This window comes from Pseudopodoces humilis, chromosome 20, assembly GCF_049639895.1.
Source record: "Pseudopodoces humilis isolate 2021_Gansu_Grassland_sample_001 chromosome 20, ASM4963989v1, whole genome shotgun sequence".
NCBI classification, from domain to species: Eukaryota; Metazoa; Chordata; class Aves; order Passeriformes; family Paridae; genus Pseudopodoces; species Pseudopodoces humilis.
Window position 1 is genome coordinate 2061231 of NC_142219.1, and position 13762 is coordinate 2074992.

The window sequence follows — 13762 nt, forward strand, 5'->3', positions numbered from 1 at the left end:
GGTGTGGGTAAAGGAGACTAAGCTAGTAAGGAAACAAGTCCTATCCCTTTGAGCAGACTCTGGATCTGGTCAAATATTCCTGCAATAGCAACAGTTGTATATCTGATGAAACTGTGGCCTGAGACATGCTGTCACTGTGGTGGTGTTCTTTGTTGTAAGAAAGTTTTGATGAGTGCTTTGGGGTCATGTTTTTCCCACTTAAGCCTTTGGAACTGGGATTTAACAGAAGTGATAGGTACTAGTAAAGCCCTAAAATACACTGAAGTGCTAGATTTGATACTGGGAGAGGGAAGTCTGTATGGCTCTCCCTGGGCTTTAGGGAAAGGACATAAAGAAAAAGAGCATTATGACCCAATCATTTTAATATCCATCCAATTGCTCACCGTGTCCTGGTCTTTTCTGTCCCTGTCAATGTTCTTGTTGACCCAAATCTTCCCCTGCTTTGGAGTTTAGGGGTCAAATGCAGCCTTCCCTTGCCCCTCTGGTGGGAGCCTGCATGCAGTTTTACCTGGGTGTGGGTCTGGCTCTCCCTGGGAGCTGTTCCTTCTTGGTGTGGCTGCTGTCTCCTGGGAGCTGTTTTGGCAGGGCCTCTTTAATCTTGTGCACTTTGGAAAGTTTCCAAACTGTCTTTTTCTGCCCCCTTGCAGACTCACAGCTAATATGCACACTGCTTTAATTTGTTCTTCAAATGAAACCAAATTATACCTGTAGGTGCCTGGCTGTTAAGTCAGTAATTTACTTCATGGTAGCTTAGTGTGTTTTTTAAATGCCTGGTTTGCTGTGGGGTGTCTGTTCATTGCAAGGCTGTGCAAACCTGTAAAACAGCACTGGAAAGAATTTCTTAAGGGGAATAAAAGAGGCTCAAGGTGTACCATGCTTCTTCTGTTTACCTATAGGGCCATAAAAGAACTAAAGTGTTGGTGCTGCTTTACAAGCTTTTCAAATTTGTGGACTCTCTCGTCGTTGGTTTGTGTTATTTGTTAAAGATTTGGAGACAGAGATTGTATTCTCTATGTGGTACCAGTGTGGATTGTGTAGGATGAGCTTCAAGTGTCAAAGCATCTTTAATCTCAAAGCATCTTTTTCAGCCTTTCTACTGACATTGCATTTTCCCATGTCCTGTGCCTCATATTGCACCTGATTTGGGATGACTCTGCCCACATAAACTAAGTTCCCTGCTGGAGTCTGGATATATAAATCTCAGGAATTTTCCTGAATGACCTAAAAAAAACCCAAAAAAAACAGAAGCCAGTGATTCAGGTCATACACGTTGGCTGCTGACCCGTGTGGTAGCTAGAAGGGATGATATTCAGATGCTTTTTGTTGTCACTTCTCTGCTCCTCCAGAGCTGAAGGCAGCAAAGATGGACACTCCAGATGGAGGCCTGCCTTGCCAGGGCTGTTGAGACTTTCTGAACAGATTGGATGTGTGTGTTCATCCTGGAATAAACAGAGCAGCATCACTGAAACCAGCGAGGCAGGGCTGGTTAATGCACTGGGAGAGGAACTGAGATGGGGAAAGACCGACAGCAGTGGGCCAGGGAGGGTGGGATTTGGGCTAGGAGGAGGCTGCCAGGCTGCATTTCATCCTGCTCCATGGCAGTGGTGCTGCAGAGCCATCTGCAGAGAGCAGACACCCTTGGAGGAACTGGAGCAGCAGCCGCTGGCAGCCACAGCACCAGTTGTGCTGAAGTGGGGGAAGCAGCCCTGCACAGCCCCAGGACTGCATGAGCAGTAGTAGGTTTATGCTGCAGCAGCCAAAACTTTAGTTTAAATAAACCAAATCTGTCTAACCTCAAAGCTGCAGGCATTCATCAGCCTTCACAGAGGCAGCGTGTCCTGGGGCCAAGTGGGACATTTGCCTGAGGATTTATCCTGCAGGAGCCTTTAGTTCCCAACTGGGTTAAAATTCTAGGCAGTCTTCTGCACAAAGCTTCACTGATCTGCTTCTGAGGATGCTTGAAACAGGGCCAAGGATCTTTATGAAACAATTCTACATACCCAGCAGCACCAGACTGTGATGGCTAAATTGCAGTCCTTTCCAATCCACATACTTTTACTTGGTCCTCAGATTTATGGTCTCAAACTCTTTCCTGCTTTCAGCTCTGTTTTAGCATACATGTTTTTGAAGCAGAAAAGCAAAGTATTTCAAAGCTTTCTATGTGTTAGGACCGTGTTTCTGATGGTGTGACTTAGGCTGGATTGCTGTATTCACTAAATGGTATAAATGGTATTTGCCTCATTGACAATATTCCTCTCTGCTGCCTACCCCCTTACAAAGTAACCAACTGCAGGTAGCTTTAACAGGAGGCTCAAGCAATATCATGGAGTGACTTTGCTCAAATGGGTGCTTGGAAATGAGATGAGAATCAAAAGAGACTGCTGCCCTGCTGGGAACAGCACAGGGTCATCTCTCTTGATAATGTGGTGTGCTTTAGGTCTTTCTAAGAAACAAGCAAGGTTACACTTTCAGCTCTGAAATCTTGGTAGCCTCAGGCTTTTGGAAAGTTCTGTTTCATTTAGATTCTGGCATTTACTTTTGTTTGCTTGGACTATAAAGACCTTTTCATTCTGATCCTCAAGAGCTGTTTACCATCCAGCACATGTGGTCTGCATCTCTCACACTAAAATCTTTTGAGGACTTGGCAACCTTTTTTAGTTCTCTGATCAATGCTGGCTAAGGAACAATGGTAAAAGCCCATGGAAGTCTGTTGCCTGTGCAGCCCCTGTTCTGATTAACTAGCAGCCTCAACTGAGGTGGAGTTTGCTGACTTGATTGATTTTTTCAGGAATGCTGGTGCCATAGTCTGGAGTGACTATGCTGAGCAATGCAGCAGGTGTGTCAATGTAAAACCAGAGGGCAGCTTTGCTACCCACTTTTGTGTTTGCACAGAAAGTTACGTTTTGCTTTCTACCCTGATTTACAGCTTAGTGCTTTTGTGTACTGTTGACACTTTCCTTTGGTCATTTCCATGGACAGCTCTTGGCTAAGGATGCATAAAGCTGGCACCAGGGCCTGTGTTCTGCCCAGACATATTCTGCATTGGGCCTAAGTGGAATCTTCTATGCATGAAAACCAAAGTTTATGCCTTGCAATAGCTTTTCTATGAGCTCTCATTACTCATAGTATCTAAGAAACAAGACTTGGCTTCAAGCCCCCCTATGCACACTTGAGGGGAAGGGTGTTAACCCAGTGGGAGAAAGCATCGCCTTCCTGCAGCACTTCTCATTTAGCAGCTTGGAAACTTGCCAAAGAAGCAACTTCCCGTTGCTAAATATTGCACTGTAAATGTCTGGGAGAGGTGTTTGCAAAGCCAGGGGAAATGGGCCATGCTGGGTTTTGAAGGGGAGGAAGATGAGGGGAGGAAAAGCAACAGCAGATTTACAGTGACTGCTGAGAATGTCACAGCAACAAAGTCCTAAAGGGAACATTTTGCCTGTGCCCTGGATCAGCCTGTCCTCCTGAAGCTGTCACTGGCTGAACATGAGATGCAGTGAAGCCTCTGAGCTGACGTGTTCCACTGAGGTGTGATACTGTAAAGTTAAATCCATGTACACAAGGAAAAGTCAAATAATAAATTTTAGCGACTAAATCGCAATCATAGCAGAACCAGCACAGCTACCTAAGGCTTCTCTCCTTTTCTTTACAAAGCTATGAGCACCATCCTAGGTGTTAATTTTAGAGGATAATCTACATATCTGCACATGTGGGTTAGAGCTCACTGCTGATCTGAACCTGCCTTTCTTTAAAGCTTTCAACATGCCTGAAGCTTTGTCTTTATGAGCTGCTCCTCTGTATAAAAGAGCTAAACCAACCATAGAAATGCAGTTCCCTCCACCCTGAACTGGGGGAGTTTGTGGGTCAGGTGCAGAACCTGTCACCTTCTCCTGTGAAAAGTGATGTGAAGTTGTTGGGATCACCATCTTGGGGTGGAGTAAAGAAGAATTGGGTCCATCACTGTCCAATTTAAAGAGCTGCCCTTCCACATTCCACCTCCTATGCAGTGGATTGCCCACCACAGGACTGGTGTGTTGGCTGTTGGTGGCAACAAAGGGCTGAAACCAGGCTCTCAAGGGACCTTCATAAGGTCATGGTGCTGGAGCAGCTCCTGTGGAGCCCCAGGAGCCCTCTCATGCCCTGACCATGCTGAGCAGGGAGCTCTGGAAATGCAGAACATAAACCCATCCCCAGCCAGGTGGCTTCCAATTGCAGGAGCCCTGCACCGAAGTGCAGTCATAAAAATAACTAAATTATGTTTAATTTCACTGATGGGATTGTGTGGCTTGTAGTGGCCACAGCTTAGCAAAGCACCTGCCTAAAACTAAGCACACTGCCACCTCTGTGCCCTGCTTTGCTTTACTGGAGTACAAAGAAGTCTGGTTCTCTTCCTATCAGTTCATTTGAGCAGCAAAGTGAAATAACTGTCCACTGTGCTGGCCTGCTTGTACCTCTTGGACTCTGTACTGAAAGAAAAAAAAATAGAAACTAGAGGGTGCAAGTCATGGAATGTGGGGAAGTCTGTCACTTCCTCAGGAAACACCTATAACAACAGTGCTTGGAAAAAATATTCAAGAAAACCTCTCCTGTTTTGATTTAAAAAAAAAAAAACCTCTCTGCTCTAACTCCACAACATTCTCCTTTTATTTATTTTCCTAGAGACATGGTCCAATTTTTATATTTTGCTGAGTTAAATGAGCAATAAGTAGTAATCAGATGTTGACATAAAGTTATGTGTACACCTGCTGACTGACTCATAAAGAAAAAGAATGCTTTTAGTTAAGAAATGTCAAGAAAACTAAAATACAGCAATTAACTTCACTAATAAGAAACCCAGGCAGTTAAATTATATACATTTATTAAATCACACAAGACTTCTGAATGACCTTTTTAGTTTGATGCTGCCTGATGAAAGCAATTCTGATTTCAGTTCTGATTCAAAAAATCTGGAATTCTTCAAGGGTTTCTAGCCAAACTGTGTATTTAAAGTTTTCAGGTGAAAGAGAGGGAGTGGTGGTGCCCATCACTGTAAATTCTTATTTCAGCCAACTCTGAGTGCCACTTGAGCACTTGAGTGACTCTTGAATTATTAATGCCTTGTTGGATTCTTAGAAGGTGTAAAATTATCACTCAGTGCCCCAGTGAGGAGCACAAGAGGTCCATGAATAGTGAGCTGTAGAGATGTGTGTGCATTGTGTCTCCACTGGCGCTCGAGGTGTTGAACTGAGGGTCTGCAGTGCAAAAATGTGGGAGCTGCTGCCATTCCAAACAGCAGCAGAACTGCTGGCTGAGAGCTGAGCTAGATCCAGGTCTGAGCACAGTGGGACCCGTCCCCACGGGTTTCTTATTGCAGTTTCTGTGGGTCTGAGGCATTGAGAAACAACAGCACTGAGCTCCACTTACAGCTGACCCAGGCAATTCAGGTATGTGCTCTATTTTCATGCTAACTGTGATCTTTGAGTGCTCTCAGAAGACCTTTTCATTTAGACAAATTCAGTTTTCCTGGTTTTAGTAGAGTCTGACTTACTATAATGAGTTCTCTCAAGCAGATGACTTTGCACTGGTGGTGGGCATTGTAAAGCTTTAGGCCTCTTTCCAACAAGCCCAGAGTGAGTCCAGACCTGTGACATCTCTGTGAACAGCATGTCAGTCTTTAATAGTTTTTCAGTAAAAAAAAACCTAAGTCCCAGCAAAAGGTGAATTTGATCCTCTCACCGTGTGGTGGAGAGAAATCAGAGAGGTGGTCTTGAATTTCAAGCATGGGACTTGAGTGCCTTTGAACTAACTTCTGGGCCAAGAACAGTTTCTCAGAAACAGGATATGTGATGTGAATTTTACAGCCTATAACTGCTTCCTAGTTAAGACAGACACTGATAAGCTATACTCATGAGGTGTGCAAGAACTCCAAGGGTGTTTGTGGCGATGTCTCAGTGGTCCCTTGCCTGGCTCATTTACAGGCTGAATTAGTGTCTGGGGAGTCTGGGAATTCACAGCTCTTGCTTAATATGTATTAATCCAGAAAAACCACATGAGAGTTTTGGTCACAAGGGCAACACAGAATGTCACAACCCAGGATTAGACTCTTGACATGTCAAATATCTTCCTGGTGGTGGATGATGGTGTGATTTTGGGGGCTCTGTATATATGAAAACCTGCAAGACTGGAATTGAAGGGCAGGCACTCAGTGAAGGTCTGGTCTGCTGTCACACTGATAGTCCTCCCAAGGAGGACCTCAGGATGAGGGCAGACCAGAGCAGTCTGGGCACGTAGCTGGAGCTTGCACTCAGACAGCATTTCTGAGCTGAGCAAGTCTGGTCTATCAAAAGGCTGTTTGAGCAGCCTGCATTCCTGCTGCTCCTCTCTCCACCAGACAATTTAACGGGGCTGCTGGGACAGAGCTTTGCTTGTTCAAATTTCAAAGAGCATTGCAAGGAATGCAAGGAAGTTGTTGGACATGTTAATCAAAGAAAACTCATATTCAGGAGTTTGATTTATACCTGTGCACTGCACACAGATCATGTAGGCTGCTAGATTGACGCTCAGGCTTCAGGTTGTAAAACTTCTCACGTGGATTCTGCCCTCTGCCCCTTCCAGCCACATCAGACTGGAAGCAGCTCGTATCTGTGTCCCAGATGCCTCATGAAAGAGGGTCACTCTGACTGTTGAGAGGCAGTTGTGCCCTCAGGGCTGCTCTATACCTTCTTTTTCTTTCTCCTGTTCTCCTGCTCAGATATGTTCACTTAAAAAGGACTAGGACACCAAACAGCTCTTATCCAGGATCTGACCCTGTAACAAAGAAAGTGCAGTCCCTCCACCTAGAAGAGTCACTCCTCTGAAAAAACAAGAGGGTATTTATCCCTGTCTACCACATCTGCAAACTCCAGCTGGAATCTAAAAGCTGAGCTAACGTTTTTGTTGTCATTAGTGCCTCTTTGTAGGAAATCCTGCCTAGAATTGCTTGCAGAATGCATCCTTCACTCTAGGAAACAGCGATGAGTAGTGCAATGTGTGCAGTGCTATAGTGTGCCCTCCTTCTGCTGCTCACAGCATGGAATGCAGACACTGAAAGGCCACCAAATTGCCCACAGAATGTGTGCTCATGCTTGTGACGCTCTTGGGGAGATTAGGAGCCAATCCTGAATTCTGAGCTCCCATTACCAGTGCAGCTCATTCATGAGGCCTCAAAAATGCTGGCAGCTTTGATCGTTTCAAGTCCCAGCATATAACAGGGGATGCCAAGCTCTGACTTCAAAGTCTGTCAGTCCCCAGATCCATAAACTGATCAACAAGCACTTGCATGTCATCATGCAGAGGGACTGATGAAGGGGTGGGGTGGGAGCACATTCCTTCCTTCCCCAAAACTCCTGAGCCATGCCTGGAGGAGGCTGGATGCTTTGGTGTGATTGCTTCTGGTCTTTTCCTTCCTTCTTCACGTTGTAAATTATTTAGGTGTCAGCATCAAAGATCAGAGAGAAGCACAGGAAAAAAATCTCAAGTAAATGCTTTATATTCCTTGGGATCATCTATCCAAAGAGCTCTGCTTGCTTTGTGAGTATGGGCTGCGTTCAGCCACAAAACATCCCTGTAATAGTTTACAGCTGGGGAAACTGAGGCATGGGGCTGTTAAAACGTGACTTGGCCAGAGCATCTGCACAGTCTCTGCCAGAGCTGGGAGGAGTGTTCTGTCCCCTGACAGCTCCTCTGCATCTGCAGGAGCAGGCTTCCTCCCTCCAGCAGCTTGCCAGGAGCTGCACAAGGGAGCTCCTGGACCCCTCCTGCTCCTGGACCCCTCCTGCTCCTGCACATCCCACCCATGCTTTGTAACATGGCATGGCAGTGCTCCCATGGCAACTCACTGATCCCACCTGCACCCAGCCTGCTGGCCACTCACCAGCCCCATGCCTCCAGTGGTACACACCCCCCTACCTCTCTGCATTCCCATCCCAAAACATCATTAGCCTCTTCTGCAGAACCTTGGCCCATGTACAGCCATTCTGGGTGAGTTCTTATCCATCTAAGGCTCTCCAAATTTCTTTTACTTGATTTTCCTCACTGTAATGGAAAAGGGCAAATGTCTAGAGATGCTCTTAGGAGAGACTTTCTCCAGGCTCTGCTGAGCTTCATGCTGTGCTGCCCCTTTCCTGGGTCAACATACAGCAGTATCAGGCTCCCTGTGGATGCTTTCTGCTCTGCTGAATTAATCCAGCTGCCTGAAGAGGAGGGATGTCTTGTTTGGTGTCTCTCCATCATGTAGATTTAACCAGCAGTGGAGTTCAAGGTTGCTATAAATAGTTCTGTGCCTTGTCACAGGAGTAACCCATTTATTACAGTTCTCTTCCTTGTCAACAGCCTTTCTCAAAATCGGCTGCAGCAAGTTTTGGAGGCTGTGACTGCACAGCTCCCTTTGAAATGCCCTGATCTAGAATGACTGCAGCTCCCTGACTGGGGCAGGGAGGTCAGATGTCCTGAAGAGCTTTGTCTCCTCCAGCCATCTAGTTTTATAACTTTACAACATGGCCTGCAACTCTTTGGTGGATCCCTTCTCCTGGAATGGGTCTTGTCATATTCTTGTCAGTTCTGCATCCTCCTTCTCCTAGGAAAGACTACTCAGAGATCTGCAAATAAGCAGAGGGGGAGCTATTTTTTAATTATGACAGGGGAACAGGAGACTCCTTAATGTCAGCTGGGCTTTCCAACATTCCTTCAGGAAACACATCATAAAAGCATTGCTTCACTCCCTTGTCTGTTCCCCCACTCCCATTTTAAATAGATGAAATCCAGCCCCCTCTGGGGTGGAACACAGCATCCACTGAGCAGCCTGTGGTAAAACCACCTGCCTGGGTTAAACATGGAGCAGCAGATGATTTTGTCTCTCTTGGGAGGTTATGTAGAGTACAGGGAAGCTTTGTAGCTGGCCCAGAGAGAAGTGCCAGGCCGTGGCTCTTAGCTCAGACAAAGATTACTTGTGCTGAGCAAGGTGGTTAAAGGTGAACTGAGGTTTCTCTTGAGCCAGTGGGTAGCTCCTGTCTGGAGTTTGGTTGTTGTTGGCTCTGTGTAGGCTTTTGGGTGCTGGAGGAAGTAGGTGCCCAGTGAGAGGTGATGGAGTTTGTGCTCTTGGCAGATCCTACATTGTGCCCAGTGTGCTGGCAATTTCTTCTCTGTGTGCATCTGCCAGCAGGGTTTCTGTATTGCTCAGTGGGATTTAAAGCTTTCATGGGCATCTGAGAAAGGCTTGTCTGCAATCCAGCACTGAAGGGCAGAGATCAAAGAGACACCCCTATCATTACTAAAGCAGGAGAGGCATTTATTGCTTGGGTACCAAAATGAGGCTTTCACAACCTGCCATTGGCTGTTTTCTGATGTTGGCCAAATCACATATTTGTCCTCACATCATGCCTCAGGTTCCTCACCTCTAATATAAGGACAAAGTATTCCTCAGCCCTTCCCTACCTCACTGTGCAGCCGTGGAAGAAAACCTGGTGGGTACTAGTTCAGTTCTTGTGTTATAGCTCCCAGTACTGTATGGCTTTATCAGTAATTCAGCCCAAAAGAAGAAATCAGCTTACAGAAAAGCTTAAAGAACATAGAGATTGTAACCTCCCCAAAAGGATGAAACAAATATCTGATCTCTGAAAGAGCACACTAAGGGAATCCTCTTTTTCTAAAGCCTTTCAAAATCTTAATTTTTTTCACTACATCTTAGGATAGTGAAGCTAGCATTCCTCAGGTAAACTTGGCAGCCATTAAGGGAATGTAGGACAGCAGACTTTGGAGACAGAAACCTTCAGCAGTGTGTGTTGTAGGGAATGGTGTGATTCAGGCCTTGGATGAAATGCTTCAGGCAGGCTACTTCCAAATCCTCTGACATTCATACAGAAAACTTGTCTTTTTTTCCTTTGGCTGTCACACCCCTGTGACCCAAAATGCCTAGTCCTTCCCAGTTTCATTCTCTGTTTGGTTCTTGCAGCCTCCACCTGCATGGAGACAGAGAAAATTAGCATTTTTACTTTGGTCTGATGAAGAAAATTCATACAGGGATTTTAGACTGGACGAAGATTCCTAGTGTTCTGCTGTTAATTTAAGAAACTTGTTCAGAAAGATTTTTTTTTTTTCAATGCTTGGAAGAGCTGAATGAATCCAAAGAGAAACAGTGGGCTGTTGGAGAGAGAACAGGGACATCATGTTTGCCAAGTGGTGGATTTAGCTCTTGGTGGAACACCCCAACACCCGTCTATCCTGGGGCTCCACCCTCTCAATGTCCCTTTACTGCCTTAATGTTTGGATTCTTCAAACTGGCAGGTGCCTGGATCTGCTGAACAGGTTATGGCCCCAGTGCTATTTTTATCTAGTGACTTAAGCACTTTGAAGAGCTGTAGCAGGCAGGAAATAAAGTCCCTCTAAAAATACAGAGGGTAACTTTTAAGAGGTAGATTTTTAATTGCAGCTTGAGCAAACCATTTTTAGTTTCTATGAGTCTGCTCCTTCTCATCTCCTCTGCAATCTGGAGCTTCCCCAAAGAAGAACTTGTCATGGTTGTAGCCTTATGGCCCCACGAGCCTGTGGCTCTGCTCTCTGTGAGCTTCTGGCATCCCTGCCAAGATCAGGCAACAGCAGCCCCAGATTGTCTCTCCAAATCTGTGCATCTGCAGTTGGGCTGAGGGGAATCCAGAAAGGGGAAAACTGAGGAAATTGCTTTCCTCTCTCTTTGGGGTATAAAATGTTCTCTTCTTTCAAGTTAATTTGTTCTGTGAAAGTTCCCCTTGAAATAATTTTCCAACTACTTTGAAAGATCAAATAGATTATATTGAAAGCTACTGTAAGATGAAGTGCCCATTTGGATTTAATAAATGCTGGTTTATAGAGTTCAGCTCGTTATTTCTTTGGGATAAACCTACAGAGAAAGGAAGGGAGGAAAGATTTTAATGTTTCTGAAAAACTTATCCCACGAACAGTAAAAACACATCCTAGAAATATACCAGCCACAAAAATGACATCTTAAATGCAGTATTTATGACTTTCTGTATTTGTTTTGCATAAACTTTTCTGGTTTCTATTACACAGATTGATTCATGGAGTTTATTTGGAATAAATGGTAGTGCATATTTGAAACAAACGGAGTCCTGGTCTGTGAAGGACCCAGGAGATACAAAACCTCTGTATGGTTCAACCTGGGAACCTCTAAGTCCTTTTTATCAGAACATCTTTTTCCATTAAAAATAAAATGCAGAAAAATAATAAGAAATTAGATGAAGAAAAGCAATGTGGGAAAACATATGTAGCCAATGTTTCAACTAAAATTGGTCTGAACTTTGTATTCAGTGTCTCATTCTGTTCCTTAATGAAATGTTCTTTATCCAAATGGAAATTTTACCACGAATATCATTTTTCACAGATTTGTTTGGGAGGTGTGGGGAGCTGACAGGGGCTGGAGGGGATTGAAAACTTCTCAGAAAACATTTTGATTTTACTGAAATTTATGTAACTTTAGAAGGCACATCAAATGAGAAACTTCTTAGTAACTTTTCCATTAACTTCAACCTTTAGGAGTGAAGGGAAGCAAACAAGGAGAAATTTGCCCCTAAACCATCAATTCTTGATCTGTAAATGAGCTAATTGCATATTTTACCATGTTGGGGGAAAAACAGTAAAACAAGGATTGTCTGTATTGATTTATTTTTAAAGCACATGAGTTACATTTATCTCTGCTTTCTTCTTGATCCCCTGACAGGCTTGGCATCTGCCCTGCTCCTTCCTGTAACTGGATTACTTGTGTACTTCTAGTGCATTCCTAGATTGGCTAAAATATTACCTTTTCTGTATATTTTAGAGGGGGGTTGCAAGTCATCACAGCACAAAGATTCTCTCAGGAACCTGAGTGATGCCCTTCACATGGCCACAGCAAAGCACCTGGGTTTCAAATACCCAATAAGTGATCTGCACACCGATAATTATTGGGTGAATAAAATTGATGAATTTGTTACTGAATTTGTTACTGAAAAATTGCTGGCAGATAAAAACTGTCAGCTTTTTAATAGCTAAAAAATGATACTTTAAGCTGCATTTGCCTGCTGCCACAGGGTCTGAGTGGCTGCAGACAGGAAGAGTGTATGGTCGTATGCAGCTCAAAACTAATCAGTGGGCTGTTCTCCCAACTGTGTCATCTTTCTAAAAAACCATCTGGTATTTAATGTCATGAGTCTATTTCTCACAAGCTGCCTAGAGTTCTCTCTGTAAGAAGACCCAAAGCTGTAGTCAGCTTGTCATCATCTGTGCTAAATGAAATGAGGAGACTCCCAGCAATCTCCCACCTGCTGGCCTGACCAGTATGACCCATATGGTCCCTCCCTAACCTAGTCTGATCTAGGGGGGAAAGTGACTGCAGGTGTAAAATGGCTGTGCAAATGAACTACTTGTGGAGTTGTTCTGTTCCATCTTTTGGGAGAAAAGATGGATATATTTAATCTAGTCCTTCTTAGCACACTGGATTGCAGCCTTGGCATTGTCATGGACCCATCCAGATGAAACTCTGTTTCTTTGAAAGCCAGGGTACCCTGAAAGATGTGCTCTCACACGCTGTGGGTCTCACCAGTGCCCACCTTTGGTGGATTCTGTGATTGTGTGCTTGGCTTCTGCCTGGCAATTTGTGCTTTCCCTTTGCAATCTCGTGTGTGACTCTCCCAGGAGCCCCACGTTGCTCTGAGAGCACTGAGACAACCTGGACCTCCTGCCTTGCCAGGCGTAAGCACTTACTTAAGCGACTGCCCATAATTAGGAACCATTTGATGAAGAAATAATTGACTGTGGCACATGAGTGCTGATGTACCCAGGTTTAGGAAGCATCCTTTTCATGCTGGCTGAGTTCAGAGCCATGGGGAATGGAGCCATAGAGAACAGCACTAAGGAACAAATCCTGTCCTACAGCCCATGTGCACAAAAAGTTTTGATGCCCAGTTGTTAACTGCTGAAAGGATGCACGGATTCCTCTGGCAAGGCCTTCCTTAAGCATCTGACACTGCACTCTGGCAGGGAGAAGAGCTTTGAGGTGGTTGTGCTTGACCCACTCTGCCTCAAGACAGCTTTAGTTGTAGTAATAGTCTTCTGTCTCTCAAGTGGAAGTTTTTTTATTTTGAGCTGCCTGTTCTTTGGAAGTTATCTTGAGCTTCAAAGAGCTGAGTTGAATAACTTTTTTTTGCCTTGCTTTGCCAGAGGAAAACCTGGGCTGCCTGATTCCTGATGTGCTGCTTGTTGTACTTCAGAGCCCTATTCACAATAGTGTGGGGTTAAAGAGTAAAATTCTACAGGTGGCAGGATATCTGCAAACTGGTAGGAGAAACTGGAGCCTGATTGCACTTAAGAATCTCCAGGCATATTGGCAGAAGCCCAAATGTGCCCAAGAGGCCAGGATAGGAAAGCTGGGACCATTGTTCTTCCTTGGCTAACATGGCATTCATTGAGGCACAAGCTATTCCTGAGGGACCAGACTCCCACTCCCCTCTCCAGCTGCTAGTTTTCCCTCAGAAACCTGTTTTTCTCTCCTGTATAGAAATAACTGTGATGTACTTTAGCACATGTCTTGTTTGTGATGGCCCCCATCCAAAACCTACTGATATCAGAGGAATGTTTTGCAGGGACTCAGAGGGATTTTAGATCAGATCCAAACCTTTGCAGCTAGTTTTGTATTGCTTTCCTGCCAGGACTGACTGACCAGCCACCAAACTCCTGAGGAAATCAGCATGAAGTGTCAGTCAGGGTTCAGTTCAAGTGA

General features: G+C 44.8%; 1 protein-coding gene across 1 annotated transcript in view; it reads left to right on the plus strand.

Moving 5' to 3' along the window:
- The window catches only part of CCDC92 (coiled-coil domain containing 92), a 100310-nt gene that overhangs the window by 2709 nt on the left and 83839 nt on the right, over positions 1–13762 (plus strand). The window lies entirely within an intron of this gene.